This window comes from Vanacampus margaritifer, chromosome 18 (assembly GCF_051991255.1).
Source record: "Vanacampus margaritifer isolate UIUO_Vmar chromosome 18, RoL_Vmar_1.0, whole genome shotgun sequence".
NCBI lineage: Eukaryota > Metazoa > Chordata > Actinopteri > Syngnathiformes > Syngnathidae > Vanacampus > Vanacampus margaritifer.
Window position 1 is genome coordinate 1061082 of NC_135449.1, and position 22854 is coordinate 1083935.

The 22854-nt window shown below is 44.7% G+C and overlaps 1 long non-coding RNA gene across 3 annotated transcripts in view; it reads right to left on the minus strand.

The window, feature by feature from the left end:
• Positions 1 to 22854, minus strand: part of LOC144038069 (uncharacterized) — a 110920-nt gene that overhangs the window by 6168 nt on the left and 81898 nt on the right. For all 3 annotated transcript variants that reach the window (XR_013289139.1, XR_013289140.1, XR_013289141.1), the window contains exon 6: positions 12178 to 12263. This is a non-coding gene — a long non-coding RNA (uncharacterized LOC144038069). The remainder of the gene's footprint in view (positions 1 to 12177; positions 12264 to 22854) is intronic.

Sequence of the window (22854 nt, forward strand, 5' to 3'; positions counted from 1 at the left end):
TTTTCAGTTGTTTCCATTTCTGGAACAGATGTGATCTTTTGATGCTGTAGCGCTGACGTTAGCTCGCAGGCTAGCTCTTATCATTATGCAAACATATCGTTTCCAAACATGAAAAAAAAAGGTCTAGCGAGCGGGCGGCGTGCACGGTGACAGGAAGCAGAGACGAAGAAAGATGTATCGGTGCCAGCATATTCCAACGCGCGCCGCATAACGCTAAGCTAATTGGACGGCACTTTGTCTGTGTCATCACCAGCAGGCGCGTTGCGTCAGGGCGGCGCGACCCGCGGACTGCCCGAGTCAAACTGCGTTTCGTCACCTCGCCGATGACGTGAGCTCAGTTCTTCCGATACGCCGGCCGGCCACTGCAGGTGAAGGCGAGTCTGCGGGTGCGAGGAGCCGTCGACTGGCGTCAACGTCCGCGCGTGACGCTCCACATGGACGGCTTGCGCAACGCCGCACTCGGGGGGGAAATATTTTCTAATTACGCTACATTGCCGACATTATAGTTTTGCGATAAACATTCACTACTATTTCATCAATATTCAGCAAACTTTTTTGCCATCAGTGAACATTAAAAACAAAACAAAGCACGAGGACGTGCGTCTTACCAATAAAAGACGATTTGATGCATACCCGAATTTGGCCAATAAAAAAAGTGTCTGAGATGTATTTGGATTTATTCTAAAGTGGAGCAATTCAGTTTGGTTCAATTCGATACACGCCACATCTTTGAAATCAAAACCGATTTTCTGATTCAAACGGATTTTTTTGCACCTTCTTAAAAACAGCAATTTTCAACAACTAACATTGCATTGCTTAATTATTATTATTATTTTTTGTGATTTCCGTTTCGTGCTAAATTCATCCGGCAAGTAACGGAGTTGATTTGACATGTAGTTTTGCTTTTGCAGCGTTTACTAGCAAATTCCGCAGACTTTTAATCCACCAGTGAATGAAAACAAATCACCTAAAAACAAAACAAAACAATACAAGTTTACTGGAGCCTCGAGAGTCGTCACTGATAGCACTAGTACAAAAAACAATGAAAGATTATTTTAAACAAAAACTTCTTTATATCCAAATATAACATATTTCCTTAAATTCTAATTTCTAGTTGCTGTTTGCAAAACCGCCACAAGATGGCGGCTGATATGCAATATCTTGAAATAAGGTCACGTATCGGCCCGATATATTACGTGGTACGCGTATTCTTACTAATTGCACTGAATTGTTTTATTTATTAAAAAAAAATCCAAAGTATGCATATTTCTATTTTTTTTATGTTTTACCATAATTTTTTTTTTTCATTCTGGCCTTTGTAGAGTCTTGATTGTCCTCCAGCACGACAGACGGACGGACGGACGGACGGACGGACGGATGGCGTCCATTTGGATGCTTGTGTTAGCCGAATAGCAAAAACACAACACCGGCACCGACGTGAAGGTAACAAAGGCCAAAAAGTGCGTGCTTGTCGGAGGGGGCGGGGCCTTTCCTGACAGGCGGCGGTTTCACTAACACTGACGCAAGCTAATGAGGGAGCCGGCAGAGGTTCGCCGCGGTTCGCCGTCGACCGCCGTCGGCCGCCGTTGTGCCGTCTGATTGATGCGCTCCAGTCAAATGAGGCAGCGTTTGCCGTGATTTGACACGCGTGCGGCAGCGACACACGCTAACGCTCATCGGTGTTGATGGGCCCCGCTCGGCCGGGGCCGGCCCGCCCGCCGCGCTTCTTTTCAATCCCTTGTTCTTTTTTTCCTTCTTCTTGCTCGTCTCCTTGCCACTTCCCATCACGGTTGGGGAGACGGACGCCCTCAGGTACTCGCTTATTAAGCATCCGCAGACCAAAGCAGATGAAAGTAAGAACCGGCAGCCGACAGCCGGCAGCCGGCAGCTTCCGACGGTCCAAACAAACGGAATACGAGTTTGATGCAAACCAGCAAACCCAATTGTTGACTTTTTTAGCGTTAACGGTTAAAAGTACACAAACATGCAAGTTTTCCACATATGTGCCGCCATTTTTCGCTTTGACTTGTGAGCAAAAATGTCAGACGGTGGCAGTGAACTCAACTCGCTTTGCAACAAGCGGCAATTTGGCAATTGTATGAAAAGTTCCAGCTGGTTGAAGCCGATCCACAAACACAAACGCCTGCTAGCTAATGCTAACGCGTAGCGGGAAACGTCATAGACGCGCTAATACGTAGCATCAGAAAAAAAAAAGTCTGCCATTTTGGTTTGAATCGATGATCTTGAAGGCGTTTTTTTGGTCATTTCCACGTCCTTAACAAAAAGGTTTCTTGTTTGACTTAACAAGATATTTGGCAAGCATGAGGAGACCCACAAAAAAAAAAGTCTCAACAAGTCAAGCCCCAAAAGACACAAAAAGTCCGCCATTTTGGTTTGAAGCCTCCATTTTAAGAACGTTCGAAAAGAAAAAGTCCGTTTGACAGACAAACATGATATTTAGTAGACCCACAAAAAAAAAAAGTCTCAAAAGGCCATGTTCCAAAAGATGCAGGAAGTCAGAAGCAGTTTGGTGATTTTTAGAAGTCCTTCCCAAAAAATGAATTCCCGAACATGTCAAGCGTGAGTAGATGCAAAGAAGCCACACCCCCCAAAAAAGAAAAAAAGGTTGCCATTTTGGTGCCAATTATTATGATGACGACAAATTTCCTTTGCTTCCCTCGTGGAAAAAAATTCACACTGAGATTGCGGCCATTTTTTTTTTAACCCCATTTTGACTTAATCGTGCTGTTGAAACGTCGAACATGGAAAATTCCTTCAGGCAACGCGAGCTCGCACGCCAAGTTTGTTGCTCCTTTGCAACAATCGGCCGACTGACGGAAACGCAGATCAACATGAAATCAATGCCGCCTTTGTTGGTCCCCACAACATGTGATAAGCGGAGAGGGAGGGGGACGGGGGGGCTCCTGGGGGGGTCAAGTTGCAGCAGTCGCTAGACCCGAAAACTCCACAAATCATCGTCCTGATCAAAAGCATGTGAATAGCTTGGCATCACTTGAAAAGAATCTGAAATGATGTCTCATTATTAGAGCACAAGAAGGATTTTTTATTTATTTTTTTTTTTTTGCTGACTACATTTGTTGTGCCACTTTGAAGGTGATTCGAGCTTTTCTAGTTCAATTGTTATTTAATTGTGCGCGCGACAAATCCTTCAGTTCAAGCAGCACTGAAGGCAGCAGGCAGCCTTCATAACAATTAGGAAGGGAGTGAAAAAAAAAAAAAAGTCTTTCTATATCATGGCTTTGTACTTATTATGGGCTGGCTCGAAAACAAATCTACTAAAAAGCCACAAATAATTGACGTCATTGGATTGAATTGTTTTTAGCTTGGATTCCGTCGTAGTGTATTTTTGGGGGCGTCCTGTCGTGGAAAGTGAAACTAAAAGTGCAAGTGATGTTTTGGCGTGTCGCAAAGCAGCTATTAAATAATAATAATAATAATAATGCATTTTATTTGTAATGCCTGCGATTTGCATCGCAAGATCTCAAAGGAAGAAGAAAACGGGTGCATTTTTTTTAGTTCGTTTCGTTCATGGCGTTGATGCTTTATGATTTTCTCCATTTTTGAGGACGTTGTCGCCATCTTGTGGCATCTTGCGGCAATTCATTTTGGGGCCGATTTCCGTCCGGGCTGGCTCTCTGCACAAAAGTAGCGGAGCGACGCCGCTTGCGCACTTCCGTCTGTCAGTAGCGCAACATCGAAGGCGTGTAAACGCACCTGGAAGGTGAGCTCTTTTTTTTCTCTTTTTTTTTTTTGTGTAATCAGCTTCCATCAGGGTCCTTTTGATGCCTTACTTTCCACCTTCATTTTGCGCCATCATTGTGAGGGAAAGATGGCGGCTGCATGCCAAACGACTAACGATGTGCAAACGTGCCTCAGGAGGGCTCGGTTGCGATCGTACGCCCGCTTTTGGACTTTTGGAATCTCCGCGCTTCATTTCTTCCACGTTTCCTTGCCGCGTTGTTCCCGACGTTCCAAGAAGGCGTTTTCATTCCAACGGAGTCTTTTACGGTTGCTCTGCATGTGTTGAATTACAAATCGGATAGAAATCGCAAAGTCAAACACGGACTTGGCCCGGGCCTGCCGCCGACTTTTTGTTTTCATTTTGGCTCAACGTCTTCTTCGTATCCTGCCAGCGCGCTTGACTTGCGCACTCGCCGTCCGCTGCAAGCGAAACTTTATCAACGTTGTCGTGGCAAATCAAATGCGCAATCTGCGTCGGATCGAGTGAGACTGCCAAAGATGGATGAGCACAAAACAGCACAGTCGATCATTTCAAGATGTCGGGACACGTCGGAACAATCCTTGTGTTTTGGAAAAGCAAAGACGAAGCGGCGACGAACGGGCCTCCAAAATGATCGACGTGCACGCTGACGCGAAGCTCAGGCCAAAACGTCGCAGCCTTTCCCGGCTGCGTTTGAGTGAGAGGCTGCCTACACTTTCAATGACTTTTTCTTCTTCTTCCAGAAACACTTGGAATAGTGAGAAAATCATAAAGCATAATCCTGATGTTCGCTTCGAGCCATGAGGTGACGAGTCTCAAGTTTGGCTCCCTCTAGTGGTGAGCAAAGAATCACTAAATGAAATGTTACAACTGTGCAGAACGTGACATCAAATAAAATGAAATATGCTCTTTAGGAATACAGCCGATGTCTTGTTTTTAGTGCAAACTTGTGCCTGCTCAGCTTCTGTATTTGAATGTTCATCATTATTGCGATGATTCTCTCGTGTGCGGTCGGCGCCGGCCTCGAGTAGTCGCCATCAGCACGTGTTGACAACACAGCGTTTTATGTCTTTGCCACCCGAGACCGAGAGGCGTGCCGGGACCGCGGCCAACACTCGCGCGGCCCAAGTGTGGGCAGACCAAACGGGTCCGCGAAGCGAGCGGGCGGGGGGGGGGGGGGGGTGGGGGGGGGGGGTGGCAGCTCATCTTGCACACGCCCCCACCGGTGGGATCATGTGACTTCAGCCGTCTGAAAACAAGTTTCTGTTTTCATTTCCACGCCGCCTTTTGTTTCCGATAAGATGTATAAATGATGAGCAGGCCTGACAAAATACAGCACGGCGGTGGGGGGCGGGGCCAATGGGAGGGGGGGGGGGGCCTCAGGCGGCGCATCAGTCATGCTCGGCCTGTCGGCAGGTAAGCGATGGCGGCCCTGCAAGGCACAAAGACCCCTTTTAACCAAAAGGGGGCAGAACCGAAGCGGTCGTCGGCTGACTCGTATTTAAGGCACTCGTGAAAAGCTGCGCTTCTCGAACCGGCGTCCCCGGGGGTCCCGTGAGCCACAACTTGGGGCGGTTTGCGATCAATAATCACGTCGCTTCGTTAAGGGAAAGTCGATGCTGACGAGATCATGTATCAAACTATTCCAGTGAACATCGATGGCTCGTATTGCGAAAAAAAAAAAAAAAAACTCGCAAGGCGCCATTTTATGTAGAGATAAAAAATTAAAAATAAAACGCTTCAATCCACGATGCGTCCATTTGTTGTAGCACGTAAACGTTCTTTTCTTTTCATCATTTGTGATGACAGCCCGTCCCTAATAATGGCGGCAACTTTTTGGTGTGTAAAAGTTAGACGACGACGTCGCGGCCTGCACATTGTGTGACAAAATAACATTTTAAAAAGCGACTTATCTGCGATACGCAGGATGAAGACAAACGTTGGCAAACGATTCACTGCTTCGTGAGTCATTCGACATCAAAGCCCAAACAGACACAAGCTTCAAAACACCCAAACAGTTAGAAACAATTGCATCATGCATCTGTTCAGCCTTTTAACTTTTTAAATTCGGGGCGGGTGACATCCGTTAATACAATTTGACATTTTTAATCTTTTTATTTTGGGTGACTTTAGGAAAAGTCATCATCATTTAGAGTGAAAGAATGACATTGAGGATTTATTTTTTATTTTTTTTATTGCTGTCAAATGTGAGAACTGAACAGCGAGTAAGGGTTAACTTCAAACTTGGTGCTAATCGATAGCATTATATGAGCGTTCCTGCCGTCTCGACCCGCAGACGATGATGTCACCGCGTGAATAAATGTCTTTTAGCACCTTGTGAACGCAACGTTTACGCTTTACGGTTCTGCTTTGCTTCCGTCTTCGGAAGCATCAATCTTGCTGGCTGGTCCAGATGATAAAAGTGCGACTGCGTGACCTCCAGGCCGCATTACAACCCGCGGGGATTAGCCTAGCATTGTCTACGCAAGATGTTGGATTAGCCGTAATAGTTAGCATGATGCCAAATTGAATGAAGGCGTACGCCTTACACTTTAGCCACAAAGGACAAGCACTGGGCTAGCTAAAGGCTAGCGTCAGAAGCTAACGTTGCAGGCTCAATGTTGACTCAGAACTAACATGAAATCCTAAATTGTTAACAGCGCACACAACCTTGTGGATCACAATTTATTAGCATATGTTTAACTCATTTAGCCAAGTTGATCATTTAACTCTTTGACTGCCAAAAACGTTAAATAACGTTTAGTAAAATCCTATGGAGGAGTGCCAAAGACGTTAAAAGACGTTTGTTTCAAAACCGAGGTGAAACTAACCATTTTCTATTGTTGATTACTGAAAAACGGAATAAGGTAGAAACAAACTTTTTTTTTCTGATGAAAGATGAGAGTCCAATCTTTCATTTGGTAGTATGTGTGTCTCCATAGTCCAAACACATCATTTTCTGTGGACCTTGAAAGATCAGTCAAAATGCTTAAATCGGCTGGCACTGACTTGCATCCCTTTTCTGAAAACGTCTGGCAGTCAAAGAGTTAAGGTTAGCTGAAATGAGGTCGAATGATTCTCAAAGGTTCTTTCTTTTTTTTAAGTAAGATTTGGGTCAATGTTGTAAGAACTTGAAGGGGTTTTTTTTTCTAAATGAAAAGCGTGTAATTAAAACTCCAGGTGGGTGCGGCTGTTGATGGAGCACCTTCCGGAGCACAATTACCAAAGTGTCCGCATTAAACTGATGGACGAGTGCTTTGTGTGGAGGAACTGCTGAAATTTTAATACGGCTCTCATTAAGCGCTGGCAGAATGTCATTGTGGTGGCAACGTTCCAAGGTCACACCGGAGGGGCAGAACCCCCCCCCCCCCCCACGAAGATAAATTGGAAGACCATCCATCCTATAGACCACAAGGTTAAAAATAAATAAAAAAATGCTACAGCCACAATGCAAGGCTGTGGACGGCCACAATGTCGCCACGCCGGCTCTTAAGTGGCGTCGTTAAATGGAAGCATTTTTGGTCACCAATGCGGAACCCTATTTGGTCACTTTAGTGTTAGCGAAATCTTTGAAACCAAACAGCCCCAAAAAGCGCTTTAACTTTAAATGTAAATACAACCGAACTCTAGGCCACAAATGCACTGCGCTGAATAAAAAAAGAAGATTTAAGCCGTGTGGAATATAATTCCCAGTTTGAAGAGCGAATCGGCGATTCCTTTGCGTGGCTAACACACATCAGCCCTCCAGCAACAATAGCGGCTAACGCCATCCTTCATTACGCTTTGTATAAACGGTGTAAGCTATCAGTGCTGCCAATCAACATGATTGATTGCAGCCCGCCTCCAGAGAAGAGTGACGCGTCAGGAAAAAGTTGTTCTCCTTCCTTTTCCCAAGCAGTGCATCGGAAAGGGCTGCCACGGGAAGCGGTGATTAATGCGCTCTCCGCGGGTAATCCCACACCCCCGGGCTCATGAAGGAGGAATCGATCACGGGGCAGATGTCACCGTGACGGCGCTGCGAGTAGCTGGGAACAATTTACTTTCTTTTGCGTGATTGTTCCTGAAAAGTCTTGACGTGTCGGAGTGAGAAAAAAAAACACTCAACCGTGACACTTCAAAGTGCGAGTGTGCCCTAACCGCATCGTTCACTTTTGTGAATTCACCCATCGCGAAGTATGTTGACTTTTGATCGCAAGCGACGAACATACGGCTAGCAAGAGCCTAGCGCGACAAGCTAACCAAGCGGTCTACAATTATTCTGGGCTAGCACCCGCAAGTGTTAGCACGAGACTGAAAACAATAACGCGTTGTGCTTAATCGCAGATGAGCATGTGGCTAGCAAGTGGCTAGCATGAGAAGCTAATGAAGCAGTGTACAACTTTTCTGCGCTAGCGTCCGCAAGTGTCAATTGAAATTGAGCGGTGTCATGTGTTGGAAGATAAGCTTTTTCTTCGCTTAGTACGATGCGTTGTGAAATGAAAACAGTTATGACTAAATCTGGGCAGAAGATACATTTCACGTGTAAATCGTTAACACACAACCTTAAAATGAAAAATGATTGCTTAGTGAAAGGTTTGTGGCGATGCTAACGTACTAGTCCGCATCTTTATTCAGTGTTAGCATACCCAAATAAAAGTGAGTGTGAACTTCACACAAAACAATAACATGCTAACCTTTTGATGGCTAGCAAGAGAATGCGTGCATCATCACTCAGTGCTAGCATGCACACGTTGTTGCTCATGTCACGTAAAATGTACGTAAAACAACCTTTTAATCACAAATCATGAGTGAATGGCTAACAAAATGCTAGCAAGAAGCTAGCATAGAAGCGTATAAAAAAAAAAAGTGAACGCACATTTTAGCTTACTTTTATTTTGGTGTCTTTTGGGTCACTTTAGGAGGGTGAAAAAAAAATGAAATGAGTTTTCTTTTTTTATTGCTGTCAAATGTACGCCGGGTTAACAACATGCAGCACAACAAAAGGTGCTTAAGCTGCCGTCACGGCCGAAATAAAAGCAGCGACACGCCGCGACAGCTGCGCGTTGATTAGTCGTCACATGCTGCTCGTCATTCAATTTGCCGCCGCAATTATGAGCGATGGCGTTGGCTTTAAAGTTTAACGGCGCGCTTTACGAGGCGCACTCCGACGCCAACGCCGCCCGACCGGCACGCCCGCTCGCTCGTTGTTGTTGTTGTTGTTGGACAGCGACGACCTCCGCGCACGCCGGCAGCTGTGCGAGCAGCACGACTGCACGCTAGCTTTGACATTCACATCAAAGACAGGCTGAGCGATCGTCAGTAGGGGCTGCTGTATTAGTTAGCAAGAGAGTTCAGATGGGTTAGACTTCTCTTATTATAAGGGTTGCAAAATTCCAGAAACTTTGGAAGCTTTCCATGAGAATGAACACGATTTTTTTGTAAAAATTATTACTTAAAATGACCGAATTATCGAAAAATAGATACTACAAAAAGCCTAATTAATGCAATACCTAGTTATTACAACAACATACCTAATTATTATAAAGAAAAGTACCTACTTAAAAATACTGCTTGATTAAAAAAAAAAAAGTTATTAAAAAAACAACAGATTTAAAAAAAAAAAAAAGTTATTGTTAAAATACTGACTCCTTAAAACAATATCTAGTGCTCAAAATAAGACCTCATGTTTATTAAAAAAATACTAAAAAACATCTAAAATACCTGGTTATAAATATACCTGGCGAAGCTATGATAAAAAAAAATATCTCTGCTCTTTATCAACTAGCTATGTAAAAAAACTAGCCATTGCAAAACAGTTAATAAAACCCTTATTAAAAATAAATAAATAATAATATTTAGATAAAAAAAAAAAGTATATTTCAATTTTTATTCTATAAATACTGGACCAAGTTATGAAAAAGAACCTATTAAAAATCTCAAATGTAATAAGTAGCTTTTATAGTAAAGTACCTTGTTATTCAAGATAGAGATATTGTTTGAAAAAGAAGAAAAAAAAAGAGGTTTGTTTTTTAAATCCATTGCGACTCCAACTTTGCGGCGCTGAGTCCTAAAGCCCGTCCCTCAAACCCGATTACGTCAAAGAGATCTAACCCGAAGAATGCCACCGGACGCCATCGGAACCGAAACAACCGGACACGGCGTTGCAGTGACGTCAGGGGGCGTGGCCTGATCGGCAGGGCGGAGGTCAGGCATCAAAGAGCCGCCACAAAGACCAAGCAGCCGGCTGCCGGCTTGTTGTTTGGACGGAGGGGCCGGCCGGGGGGGCGGCCGGGGGGGCGGCCGGGGGGGCGGCCGGGGGTCACGCACGTGGATGAAAGACTTCACAGCTGGCAGGTGGAGCTCAAGGGGCCATTGTTGGGCCACCCACGCAAATCCCAAACACAAACGTGCGCTCGCTCTCACTGACGGACGCTCAAACAAGCACATGTTTGTTGTGACACTCTTAATTGATGGCCACAACCATGACAAATGCGCTTTTGGAGTCTGCCAGCTTTTCGTAAACATTCAGGACATTTAGCGATGACAAACGCGATAAATAGGATACATTTCATTCCTGCCGTTTTTGTCAAAAGCGCCTAAAAAAAGGTGCACTCAAAGTACATTTGAAGCTTTTCTTCAACCATTTTGCGTATCAGAATAGTTTTGGTCTCTTTTTGAAGATTACACTTTTCAATTTTTCTCCCAAACAGTCAGAATCCGTTCAAAAGTACTACTGACAGTTTGTCTTCTTTTTTGGAAAGTGCAAAATCAATCGTTTCTTCTCCGTTTTAAGAACGTAAAGAAGATGTAGTGTTTCTTATTTTTATTTTCGAGCAACATAAGTAATAGGAACGTACTTGTCTTGTTAAGTGCAACAAATTGTTTCACTTCTGTTTGGGAAAGTGCAAAATCCGTCGCGTGTTCATTTTAGGAAATGTGCTTGTCATCTTTTAAGGAAAGTCATCAAACAAAGACGGCATTTTCTTTGGAAAATGCAAAAAATGAAAATCAGTCGTTTGTTCTTTTTGGCAATGTTGTTGTTTTTGTGAAGTTTTGCGCGTCTCCGCCACTCACTGATTTTGTCTTTGGCGATCTCCAAACTAAAATAGCAGCCGACTTGCTTTGGTGCGGGCGTCCTGGTAACCGACGCTCCTCACAAACCAAAAGGGCTTCGGGGTCTCTTTCCCACAATGGGGTCGATGACACGCACGTAAACAGCAGCCAACAGACAGGAAACACCTTTGAAGCGGCTTCGTCTTTGCTTGAGCCGAACAATGAGTGACCCGCTGGTACCCCCAAAACAAAATGGCCCCTCCCCCCCTCCGCTCAACGCACGCCAACCACCGCGACGTGATGATAAATATGACATCAGTCCGCCGTGCCGCCATTAACGTCTCCGGCAGAAAACGATTCCTTGAAGGTATTCGTGGACGCTAAATGATTCATTGTGAAAAATGCCACTTCGGGGCGTGAGGCGACGTTTCAAGTCAATAAAAGCTTGGACGGATACTAAATATGTTGAGTGGATCCAACCTGGCATCCCCGAAAATGGCAGCCTGGCACTCGCAAAATCACCAATTTGCAGATTTTCCTCCCCAATATGTAAACATTTTGCTTTTTTGAAATCACTGTCCTAACAAATAAAGACATAAATACTAGTGTTGTTCTCATACCGATACCAGTATCGGGAGAGGCCCGATACTGGACACCAGAAGGTTGAAATGGAAGAAGTGAGACGCGTTTGTCTCCTTAAGACCAACCAAAAGCCGAGTTGTGAAGCCAACTGGCTGCGTTTCCATTTGAGTTCAAATTGTCGGAACTCCTTCTTGTCGCGTTGTTAACTTTTGTCTTCGATGATTTGTTTCAGCTCTTCTGTCAGAACGTGATTTGTTTCCCATAACAATTCTGTCCAGATCAAATGTGAAGACTTTGTTGATTTCAAACTTCTTCAGCATCAAAATGGACCCGAAACACATTTCTGGCGCTGGCGGCGGCCAAAACTGCTTTGTCACGGGTCCAAAACAGTCGCGCGTTGACAAGATGATGGATGACGCGCGGTTAAGTGGTTCGCCGTCTCGCCGCCTCGCAAAACGTGTTCCAAAAGTACGGCAAACAAACCAGTGCTTTGACGCGGCGTCCAGCGCCGGCCGGCGTGCGGCTAATTACAAAATGAGACGACAGACGCACGACACTGACATGCGAGTGGGCCGCAATCATTCATATTCATTAGCGTCATTTCATTTTCAAGTCTTCAAGTTGTCTCGACATCCAAAACAAACAGACTGCATCAATCATGACTAATTATGTTTTCATTCAAATGAAAAATGTGTGTGTGGTGAGCGTGTCGATTTTGGGTTTTTGGTGGCATTTGGACTAAAGAGTCATTCACTAGTTTTCTGCTCTTCTTTCGGTGTCAAGGAAGTTATGCTGACGTGAGTTGAGTAGCAATTACAAACCTTTTGGTGTCTCGCTCTCACACTGACATCTGTTTTTTTTTTTGGCCTGTTTTACTGCCACTTCTCCTCTCGAGGTCTTCAGATATCTACAAAATAAAAATAGCAGGGAATCAAATAAAGGCAAGCTTGCTCAGGTTACAAAACATTGCGTCATTCAAGTTGCCATGAAATATAATCATATAATCCTCGTGGCAATCAGCAGCAGGTTCAATTGCTCATTTAATAGACTCTTCTTCAAAGGTCTTAGAGCCATGAGTGACCCAATAAATAAAACAATGAGTTGACTGGCAGAAAATATAATACAATTATATAAAATAATAATACTAATAATATAAATAATACATATAATGGGCAGAAAATGCTACAAAAAAAAGTAAAATAAAAATCATAGTGTTCATAGATCAATCTATCATCAACACTTTCAATTGGCTAATAATGTGATCAAAAATAACAGCTGACATGTCGTAAAATAGAAGGAAATAGACCATATTTGGGCATGTGAGGTTTCTGCCTGACAACAACGCAACTTGATCAGGTTTTCCCCCCCAAGTGGGTTTGCACCATTGATATTCCTCACGAGTTCGCCGTGCTACTTTCGTACAAGCCAACCCTTTGGGGGCCTCTTGTGGCATCTTAGATGATTACAGGAGAAGAACAAAAACATACATTTAGATGAGTTACTTGAGCCAATAGTTGTTTATGTACCACAGAAAAAATATCTGAAAAGCTAACCGGTGAACCGTGAATAGGCTGGGGAGCACCAAAAGCGAAATAAGTTGACCCAGAAACCGACTCAAAACTGCTAAAAAAAAAAAAAAAAAGATTCGCCGGCGGGTCCTGGTTGTGGCGGTCTGAGCGATGTGGCTCACTTGGGCCACAAAACAAAGAAAAGGGCCCGAGCGCTGGACACGTTTGTCAACGTCCTCGCGCCTTCAGGCGCGGGCCCGGCTTGGCCCCGTCTGACCCCGACGACCCCCTTTCTCAAGATAAATACCTCTGTCACGTTTCACCTTCGCTCCCTGGACGCAAATTCAACTCGTCATCAATCATCTTTTCGCTGTCATTTTGCTTCCCCCCCCAGTAATGACTTTCGGACCTCAGTTGTCAACATGACCAAGCACGTTCAACCGACACTTATTTTCATGAAATGGCCGCCAGCCAACCAGCGCAGATGATAACGTGCTCACGACTTGAGATTGTGAATCATCTTTATTGTATGTTCAACAACAGACAATTTGTCTTTGGTAGTTGGAGCCGTTATATTACCAGTAAAAAAAAAAAAAAAGACCATCAATTTGGTTTAAAAGTTCTTGGTCACTATTCGTCACTTTCTTTCGCCGCTTCTTTTTAAAGTGGCAGTCAACATTAAACATTTCTTGACAATAACATGTTATATGTGACCTAGTCTAAACGTGACATTCTGATTAATATTGCGTTAGTGGAATATGAGCAAAGGTGGCAAATCCAGGTCCAGAAAGTAAAAACCCTGCCACGGTTTGGCATTAGCCCCAGGTGCTAGCTAGCTAGCTAGCTCCCTAGTCGGTAAATGAGCACCATGGGAGCTAGCTAGGCAGCTAGCTAACGAGAACCTGAGGCTAAAGCCAAACTGTGGCAGGGTTTTTACTTACTGGGCCTGGATTTCTGCCGACCAATTATGAGGCTTGTTTCCTCGTTGGGAGCTTGCGCGGCCACGGTTCCGTCCAGTATCCGGAAGTGCTCATGCGACTATTAGGTAAAGCTGTCAGGTAACAAGTGAAAAGTCATGAGTACAGCAGCACTAGCTAGCTCCCTAGGAGGTAAACAAGCGCCAATGCGAGCTAGCTAGCTAGCACCTGGGGCTAATGCCAAACCGTGGCAGGGTTTTTACTTTCTGGACCTGGATTGTGCCACCTCTAAATATGAGTTGAGCAGCAAAATGCAGCCGTTTTTATCCATCTCAATGGCGCCATTTTGCCACTTACTGTCGACTGACTGATTGGCAACAACCAATCATAGCTCACCTGTTTTCTGAGTTTGCGCTGTGATTGGTTGTCACCTGAGACCTGAGCAACATTGATGCCGTCTTCAGTAGACAGCAAGTGGCAAAATGGCCGCCCCCTGAGATGGATAAAAACGGCTGCATTTTGCTGCTCAACTCATATTCCACTAACGCAATATTAAACAGAATAACATATTTAGACTAGCGGGGCTGCATAGAAGCTATTATTGTCCCCAAAAAATTTGGGGGTTGGGCTTGACTTCCCTTTTAACAAACATCATGAAATAAATCTGCAAGTGTGAAGGCCACCGTTTGAGCTAACGTTTGTTATTGCATCAGCTATGATCTTACATGCTAATCGTCACCTTTCGGCGTTCGTTATCGGACCCGTAGCGTTATTAGCAGGCCGCTTAAAAGGGAGCCACTGAGGGGGTTAAGCTTATTAATTGTTGTTTTGGTGTCACAGCTGCTGTGTGCACCCGCTGATTTAATCAGCCAAATTCAGCGCCGCGGGAGCTAGCCTTAGCGCCGGCGCCGTCTACGGCAAGCAAGCCGCCATTGCTGGCGTGATTTTACACATGCGGCGTCCTCAGAACGCCGATTAGCGCGACTGCGATGTTCATGGCATTGGCGTGATGTTCACGTGCGAATGTGCGCTCATGTGGAAGCTTTGAGCGGCTGACAGAAGCGCCGACCCGTCAGCTCCCGGCACGCCACGGGTCGGGCTACATAAGTAGTAAAAAAAAAAAAAACATGAGGAAAATCGAAATTGACATTGTTTTAAGTATTAATTATTAAGGTTACAAGTAGATGTCTAACTGTCTTCATCTGGACTCAAACATTTCATGAGACAAATTAAAGACAAATATTAAATTGACAAGTTTAAGAGGGAAAATGGCTACATGAATGCAACAAATATTACTCTTGATACGTAAATGCTTGGTAAGCACCATTAAAATAAATACTTTGCCTTCCTTGTCAGCACCGATTTGTGTGTGCGTGTGTATACGGCATACTGCGCGCGTGTGTCCACTAATGACTTGGGGCGCTTGTCCCGCCCTCACAGGTACAATCTTGTTTGCCTCCATCCCTCATAGGACCTTGATCCCCCCCCCCAGAGACCCGAAGAGGCTGTCCGCGTGGTATCGGCTCACGAGCGCTTGGTTTGGGCCGGTTGGCTCGATCAGGAGGGACGAGGGCCCCGTCTTGCAATTAAGACATCGCGTCGGTCCCAGTGGGGACAAAAGCTGCAAACCAGGCCTGATTAACGCGGCGTCACTTCATGACCAAAGGCCCGCTGAGGCACTCGGCAGCCAACCCGGGGGTGGTGGGGGTGGGGGTTTGGTTGATTGTGATCGTAGGGAACATGCTTGTTTTTTTTTTGCAGTCACTAAAATAAAAATAAAGTGTCATTGCACATCCACTGCAGTAGGTGGCAGTGGCGTTCTTCTGCAGACATATACTTACAACAATTTTATTGACAAATGAAACTATTTATAGTCGCAGCAGAAAGTTGAGGGTGCGTGAAATATTTTCCTCTTTCTGGGGACACGTAACAAACAATAGTTGGGAAGCTATACCGCCCCCCCCCCCCAAAAAAAAGCTCCTCAAAATTCGAAAATTGCTATTGAAATGAAGCCACTGATGAGTAAAAGTGCTCCTCAAAGAAAAAAGATTCTTGAACGGAACTTTTGAACACTTGCATAATTTCCTGCCAGTGCCAATAAGCGGCCATCTTGCCCGCCAAGCTCGCAAGAACGGCGACTCCCGCGGGCCGCGCGAAGGATGCGCGACGTCGGCGTTGACGCGAGGCCATCCGACAGAGACGGACGGATCGATGGACGAGCGCATATGCGGACGGGCCTATTGATAAACTCCCGCCGACAACGGGCCAAGCACTTGGAGCTCGTCGGGCCGGCTGTCCGTCACGCCGCCCGCCGCTTTGCACGCACTTCAGGTCGGATGTCCTCAACCCGCCACCGCGGGGCCACGGCGGGGCGCCCCAGCCGACCCGCCGGCCACGTAACATGCCAAAACACTTTTTCGTCACTTGTCAGTCCGGATGGAGCGCCGCGTCACTCCGCACGTCGGCGCCGCTGGATGTGACAAGGAGGAAGCTGGCCAGGGATGCCAACGAGTTTGGCGGCTTCCGGGAGGGACGACTTCCACAAATACACTCGCGTCTTGACTTGGGAGTGGAAATTGTGTGACCGTGCTCACTTGTATCTCAAATCAAACGTCATCATTTGCAATGCAGGAAAATGTCGGCCATTCGTTCCATTCCCTCCCAAACACTAAGATGAGTTTCTGAACTTGATTCATAAAATTGAGTTAAAATTAAAAAGATGTCCTGTACTGTAAAAAATGAATGTGATATTAATTTGTGTTGGTCATTTTTATACAGAATGTCAAGAAATGAGCTGTAATTCCTTAATTGCACAAAATTGCTTTTACTGACCTTAATTTTCACAATTTTTCACAGACACAGGTTGGCATTTAAGATTTTTTGTTTTAACTGCCGTTTATCGACTCCTGTTTCAGTAAAGCGCATTTCATAAAAGTACGATGCTAACACCACTTTGTTAGGTCCAATACAAACCCAGACACCGGCTTTTTTACTTCTTTTATTTATTTTTTACCCCATCCCCTTTGCGTTCGTTCAGTTTTATTTTCCCGGCAATTATAAAGAACATCAATTATTTGTAAGTTTTTACTCAAGCTACGCACGTCGAGCCGCTCGCTAGCTGTTGCTGTTAACTGCAACTAAAAATAATCTGTTGATTCATTTTGATTCATCAGATAAAAAAAAAAAAAAAAGCTAGTATTTTTTTTCCATTTCAATCCCTTTATAAAAAACAGGACACTATTTGAACTTGACTGTGCATAAGAATGCACAAACAAAGTGATTCTGATTCTGTGTGTAATCAGAAACGATTTATTTTCCATAACATGTCAGAGTGATGTTTTCGCAAAGTCAAAGCGGATGTTTAAAAATCGTATTTTTTATTATAAATCTCCATTTGCACATCTCGAGATCACGCGTGTCAGTAATCCCAGCATCAAAAAAGTCCATTGATTCGCCGGATCCTCAATCATCATCTCTGAGTTTCCGTGACATCTGGTTTGGAACCGACTTTCTTGAAACGCTGGCGTTCATTCCATCTTATTTCCAAGCATTTTATTTATTTATTTTTTTTTACCTCAGGTCACATTATCTCATGTATTGCTATGGAAGGTTTTGTTTCACTTTCAGGTCTGCGCAACGCGGTGCGAAGCGGGATGAATAATGGAGCGCTTCCCAGAGACGGCGGCACTCTCGGTGGCAGGAGGTTAATATTCTCACATGTCATTAGGTGGCCGGGCCCGACTGACGGCTCATTGAATCGGGCAGCAAATGATTTCCTCATGCCGTAGAGGACAGAGCGCTTCAAAGTGAAGCAGGAAGGAGGGGGCGGGGTTGGGGTGGCGCTGCTCTGAGGTCAGGACAAGCACTCCACTTTGATTAATGAGCGCAGCTCGGCGGAGGTCGCCGCTAGGTAAGAATGTGACGCCCAATTGGATGTGAAAGCGGGGGGAGCGACTTTAAGCTGGCTTTGACCCGGCCGCATAAAAAAAGTCCCGTGCGGCGCACACCGTCACCGTCGGGCTGACTTGATGGCTTGTGACGGCCAAACGAACGCACCCTCTGGCTCGTGTACTCACGACTTTTCACTTGTTACCTGACAGCTTTACCTAATAGTCGCATGAGCACTTCCGGATACTGGACGGAACCGCGGCCGCGGAAGCTCCCAACGAGGAAACAAGCCTCATAATTGGTCGGCAGAAATCCAGGCCCAGTAAGTAAAAACCCTGCCACAGTTTGGCTTTAGCCTCAGGTTCTCGTTAGCGAGCTGCCTAGCTAGCTCCCATGCTGCTCATTTACCTACTAGGGAGCTAGCTAGCTAGCTAGCAGCTGAGGCTAAAGCCAAACTGTGGCAGGGTTTTTACTTTCTGGACCTGGATTTGCCACCTCTGTTGGTGTGTGTGTGGGGGGGGGGGGGGGCAAGTCAACATTCGGCAAATTTGAAAGACTGCAAATGTTGAGAATTGCCTGTGCTAGCTTGATTGAGATCTTACACAGTAACTCTCCCTTCGGTCCACAATATAGAAATGCTCTACTTAAATGGCATGTTTCAATAAAGATCTTTAAAAACTTTGAAAATAAACACATTTAAACATAATATTGAGAGCAAGAGCAATGGAAAACAAAATATTGCATAAACAGTGTCACACTGGGCCAATAAATCCCTTTGTGGTTACAGTCAATAAATCCCGTTTTTTTGTCATTTGGTTTTGGAGTCACTGACTGAATTAGCGTCTGCTGCATGCTCCTTGTGAGTGTTGTCATTTTTGGAGTTGTGTGTTTGGCTGCTTTTCACATTCAACAGATAAAGTGCATCTATTAAAAAAAAAAAAACTTGGGAGTTGGGGCAGTTGTAAGTTAAGGTGTGACCGTATACGGTCAAAAGTCTGCTTGATGAAAAAGTATGGCTTAGTTGTCAGAAAGTTTCATTGTTTGCGATAAGCCGGGCTCTCCCAAGCAGACTTTTGACGGCTTTTCACCAGCAATAAATTTCCCTCCTTTTGTAAACAACAAAAGTCCTAATCTGCTTGATCTCCGACTGTGAACAAGCGGCGAGGAATGTGAGTGACGTGCCGGCCGGCGCACGCACCTGCGAGGACAATGTGTCGCTCACACATAACAACAAAAAAAAAAAGCACACCAGGCAGCTGGAAACCTTTTAATTAGCGCTAATTACCTTAGCGGAGAAGGTTTGGCAGGCTAGAAAGGATTTGTCAGCGCGTGAGAGATCAAAAAGACGGGAGGTGCTCACTTTTTTTCTTGTGCTGAGTCAAAAACTAATAAGGAGGCAGATAATGGGACCCGTGAGGATAACAGCCCAGGTGGCGCCGCGTAATCCCCACTCAGGACTAATACTGCCGACACAAACGCTCCTTCAACTCTGTGCCGTTTTCACCCTTCTACGCCGACTGGAAAAGTCGTGTTGCTATTTTGTACACACAACACGGAACGATGGTAAATTGCAGGGCTGCAGCGTTCAAATATTTTCGAGTCGAGTAGGTAGACAGACAATATAAGAATATACTTCTTTATCCTCTGTGAAGAACGACTGACACTACTGTGCTGCGGAGCTCCAAATACAGGATGTCTGTCTCGTACTGACCCCCGGTGGCCAAGGCATGCACACCAGACGGAGCAGCAACAATTACTATTTTTTAATTATTTATATTTTATTTATGTCATTAAAGTATATTTCTATAAATGACGATATTATGGAGTGCTATTTTCTAATAAAAAAAATACTTCATTATAAAAATGTTTTTTTTCTGGAAGGCTGGAACGGATTAATGGCATTTCCATTTATTTCAATGGGGGAGTGTGAATTGAGATACAAGTTAAGCTTGTGTCCATGGGACAAAATAAATGTGCATTTTAGGTGCTGCAGTGACGGACAACTAACTTGAATGTTTTTGGAATGTAGAAGGAATTGTCAAATAGCAACACCGAGAATGATATCAGGGTACAACGATACCTAAATATTTTTCCATCGACACAACTCTGCATTCGATATTGCAATATTTGGAAAACAAGAACGATTACAGCAATATTTTTAGAATGGTGATGTCATATTTTTCCATCAACGGGGCTAATATTACCGCACAACTCTTCATACGACGTCCCGATGTTCATCCAACAATAACGATAACATCACAAGACTGCTTGTGAGACATCAAAGGTGACACACGTGACGGATGTCGACGTGAAACCGGCTCAGGAATGTCTCATTGCTGATCAATTTTCCCTTCAAAGTTAAAAGTTCCTTTAAACTCCCCATTAAGCATCCAGTGGCCCCGCCCCCTTCCGTTACATGCGAGGTGGTCTTTCTTGTGCAATGATCCGGCGGTCCGAGAAGATTGTCACTTCAAAGCCGCGCTGGGAATACGTCGCCCGTGTCAAAATGGGATTAAGCTTTTTTTTTTTTTTTTTTTTACTTTCTTGTCTTACTTCCGAATCGGTCACATTTTTGTGATCGTTGCGCACAAAGACCCGCGTGCGTCTCTTTTACTTTGCGTCTCCTTTGTTACGCAGGCAAGGGGGGTGGAAAACAAGCCTTTGTTGGCGACCACCGGAGTGTCGCGTGAGCTCAACCTCCTCGAGGAAGGGGACACGCGTTCAGCATGGGGGAACTTCTCGTTCTCTTTCTCTCAGGAAAGGCTGCTGTCGTTTTTTTTTAGAGAAGCGAATCTTCAAATCATTTTGGCAAACAAAAAGGGCGGGCATGTAAAGGGCAAGAGAACAGACACAGGAAACAGATGAATACGCAACATCAATTAGCAGCCAGCGACCTTGGGAGGCCCGGATTAAGCCGCGCGTCCCACGGCTGCACATCGCAGCTGACAAGGTCGCAGAGGACTTGTGGGGGGGGGGGGGGCTCCCAAGGTTGACAATTTGAGATATGAGCGCTGTAATGTGGACAACAACAACTCAACTCACTTCACAATAAGCAGCCGTTTGGCAGCTACTGAACAGCCGCTCAGTTTATTGCCACTGCCGGTCAAAGTTTGAAATTAAACATAAAAAAAAGAAGAACACGTTGTGTATTTCAATCCAAATGGTTTTAGTCATATTTAGCTTAATGCTAAGAAGAAGTGCTATCGTATAGCATTGGTATTGTGGCGTTAAATCCCCATGAAGCAAACGTTTTTGAACAAAAACAGTAGAGCGACACATTGAGACAGAAAATATGGAATATAAATACATTTTCTTTCACTTATATATACTATATAAATACGATATTAGACGTGTCAAATCCAGGTCCAGAAAGAAAAAAAACCCTGCCACAGTTTAGCTAGCTACCTAGCAGGTCAGCCAGCACCATGGCAGCTAGCTAACTAGCACCTGAGGCTAAAGCCAAATTGTGGCAGGGTTTTGGTTTTCTGGACCTGGATTTCACACGTCTGTAATAGCATACTAATATAAAGGAATATAATGTCATTGCAACGACGTCACAATACAACTCGTGGCACATTCTTATATAATAGAGCTACTTGGCTAATGACATTGCTAATGAAAAACTGCCGTTGTGGCAGCGTTAGCATTACTAGCTTTGTATAGAGAATCATTTCAAGTGCGCAGATTTGCAAAATCATTTCAAAATTAGCCACGCCCCCCCTCAGCTCGGTCTTTCCCGGCCTCGGCCATTACTCACAAGGCGGCAGACGTTAGCATCCGAGAGGACTTGCTTCAAATTCAATCCACTTTGGCGTCATTATCATTCATCAAGATAACGAATGACTCCTTCAGTGTATGGTAATTATCGTTTGATAAATCATCAGCAGAAAATTAACTGGACGTCAAAACATTCGCGGGGCGAGGAGGGGGGGGGTGATGAATGGAGGATGATTGCGGTGATGAATTGTGTTCATCTGGCCGCGGTGAATCCAGTGAAACGGCTAAACAGCTCAAGATGGATGGCCCGCGCAAAAAAAGCTGCAAGGTCAGAGCGCCACAAAAAAGAAAAAGAAAGAAAAAATGTGCATAAATGTACGCACTCAGATGGTGCTGAAACCACCAGCTACGTCTACTTTTTTATTTTTTATTTTTACCGGCTTTGATCACTTCTTTGTCCTCACCGAAGTCCCGACAAGCCGCATGAAGGCGTTCCTCACACTTGCGTCAGCCGTCATTTATTAGTTCTGGTCCTTTCTCAAAACATTTTGCTATTATTAATAATAATCTCCTGATTGAATATTATGATGCTGCATTTCACCAACGGCGATCTTAAACAATTCTTGCTTTGATATTTTGCCAGTGGCAAACTCACAATACAACTCCTGATACAATATTGTCACGATATTTGCTTACTTGATCCCATTTTTGGACGACGTCACGACAAGAGGGGCTTTGTTTGAAATTTTTTTTTGCGCGTGGCATCGCTTCGACTTCAAAGCCAATGATTGCTTACTGATGTAAACGGGAACCATCTCACAAATATTGCTTTCATGTGGCCGCCGATGCCCGAACGTTATCATGAAGCGAACCGTCAGCAATGATCTCCCTGTCAAAGCTGCAGGTGACAAATTCTCCCCGCAGCCAGCAAGCGCCACCATCAAGCCGACACGAGCTTCAAGTGACGGCAGCTAAATCAGCCGCCCTGACGGACAAATGGGCTGCCTTGGAAAAGCTTGGCCCGTCGTTCCCGCCTGGGAGGAAAGAACCAGCTGACCTTTTTTTCTTTTTTTTTTCTTTCCTTTTTATTATGATTCTCTACACGAGGAGATTAAATAGCGCCGATTCTGTATGTACGCTCTGTTTCCAAAATATGAGAATTATTAATGGCTTTTGCGGCGCGCCCGTTTCATCTTGTGCCAAGTTGCAGTCACCGTTTTTACCTTGGGCCAGTTTTGCCCTTACAGATGGTCGGAAAAACAGGAAGTGCACTTCATCCTCGCAGCAGAGGAAGTACGCGCGCGTGTGCGCGTGCGTGCGCAGACCAGAGGTGTCAAACGTACTCTTGACTTAAGTATGGATACTTGTAGGAATAAGATAAAAGTAGAAGTATTGAGGCAAGTTATTAAAAAAAAAAAAAAAGTACAAATGAAATGTAATTAAAGAACCTGTAAAGTGAATTCAGATC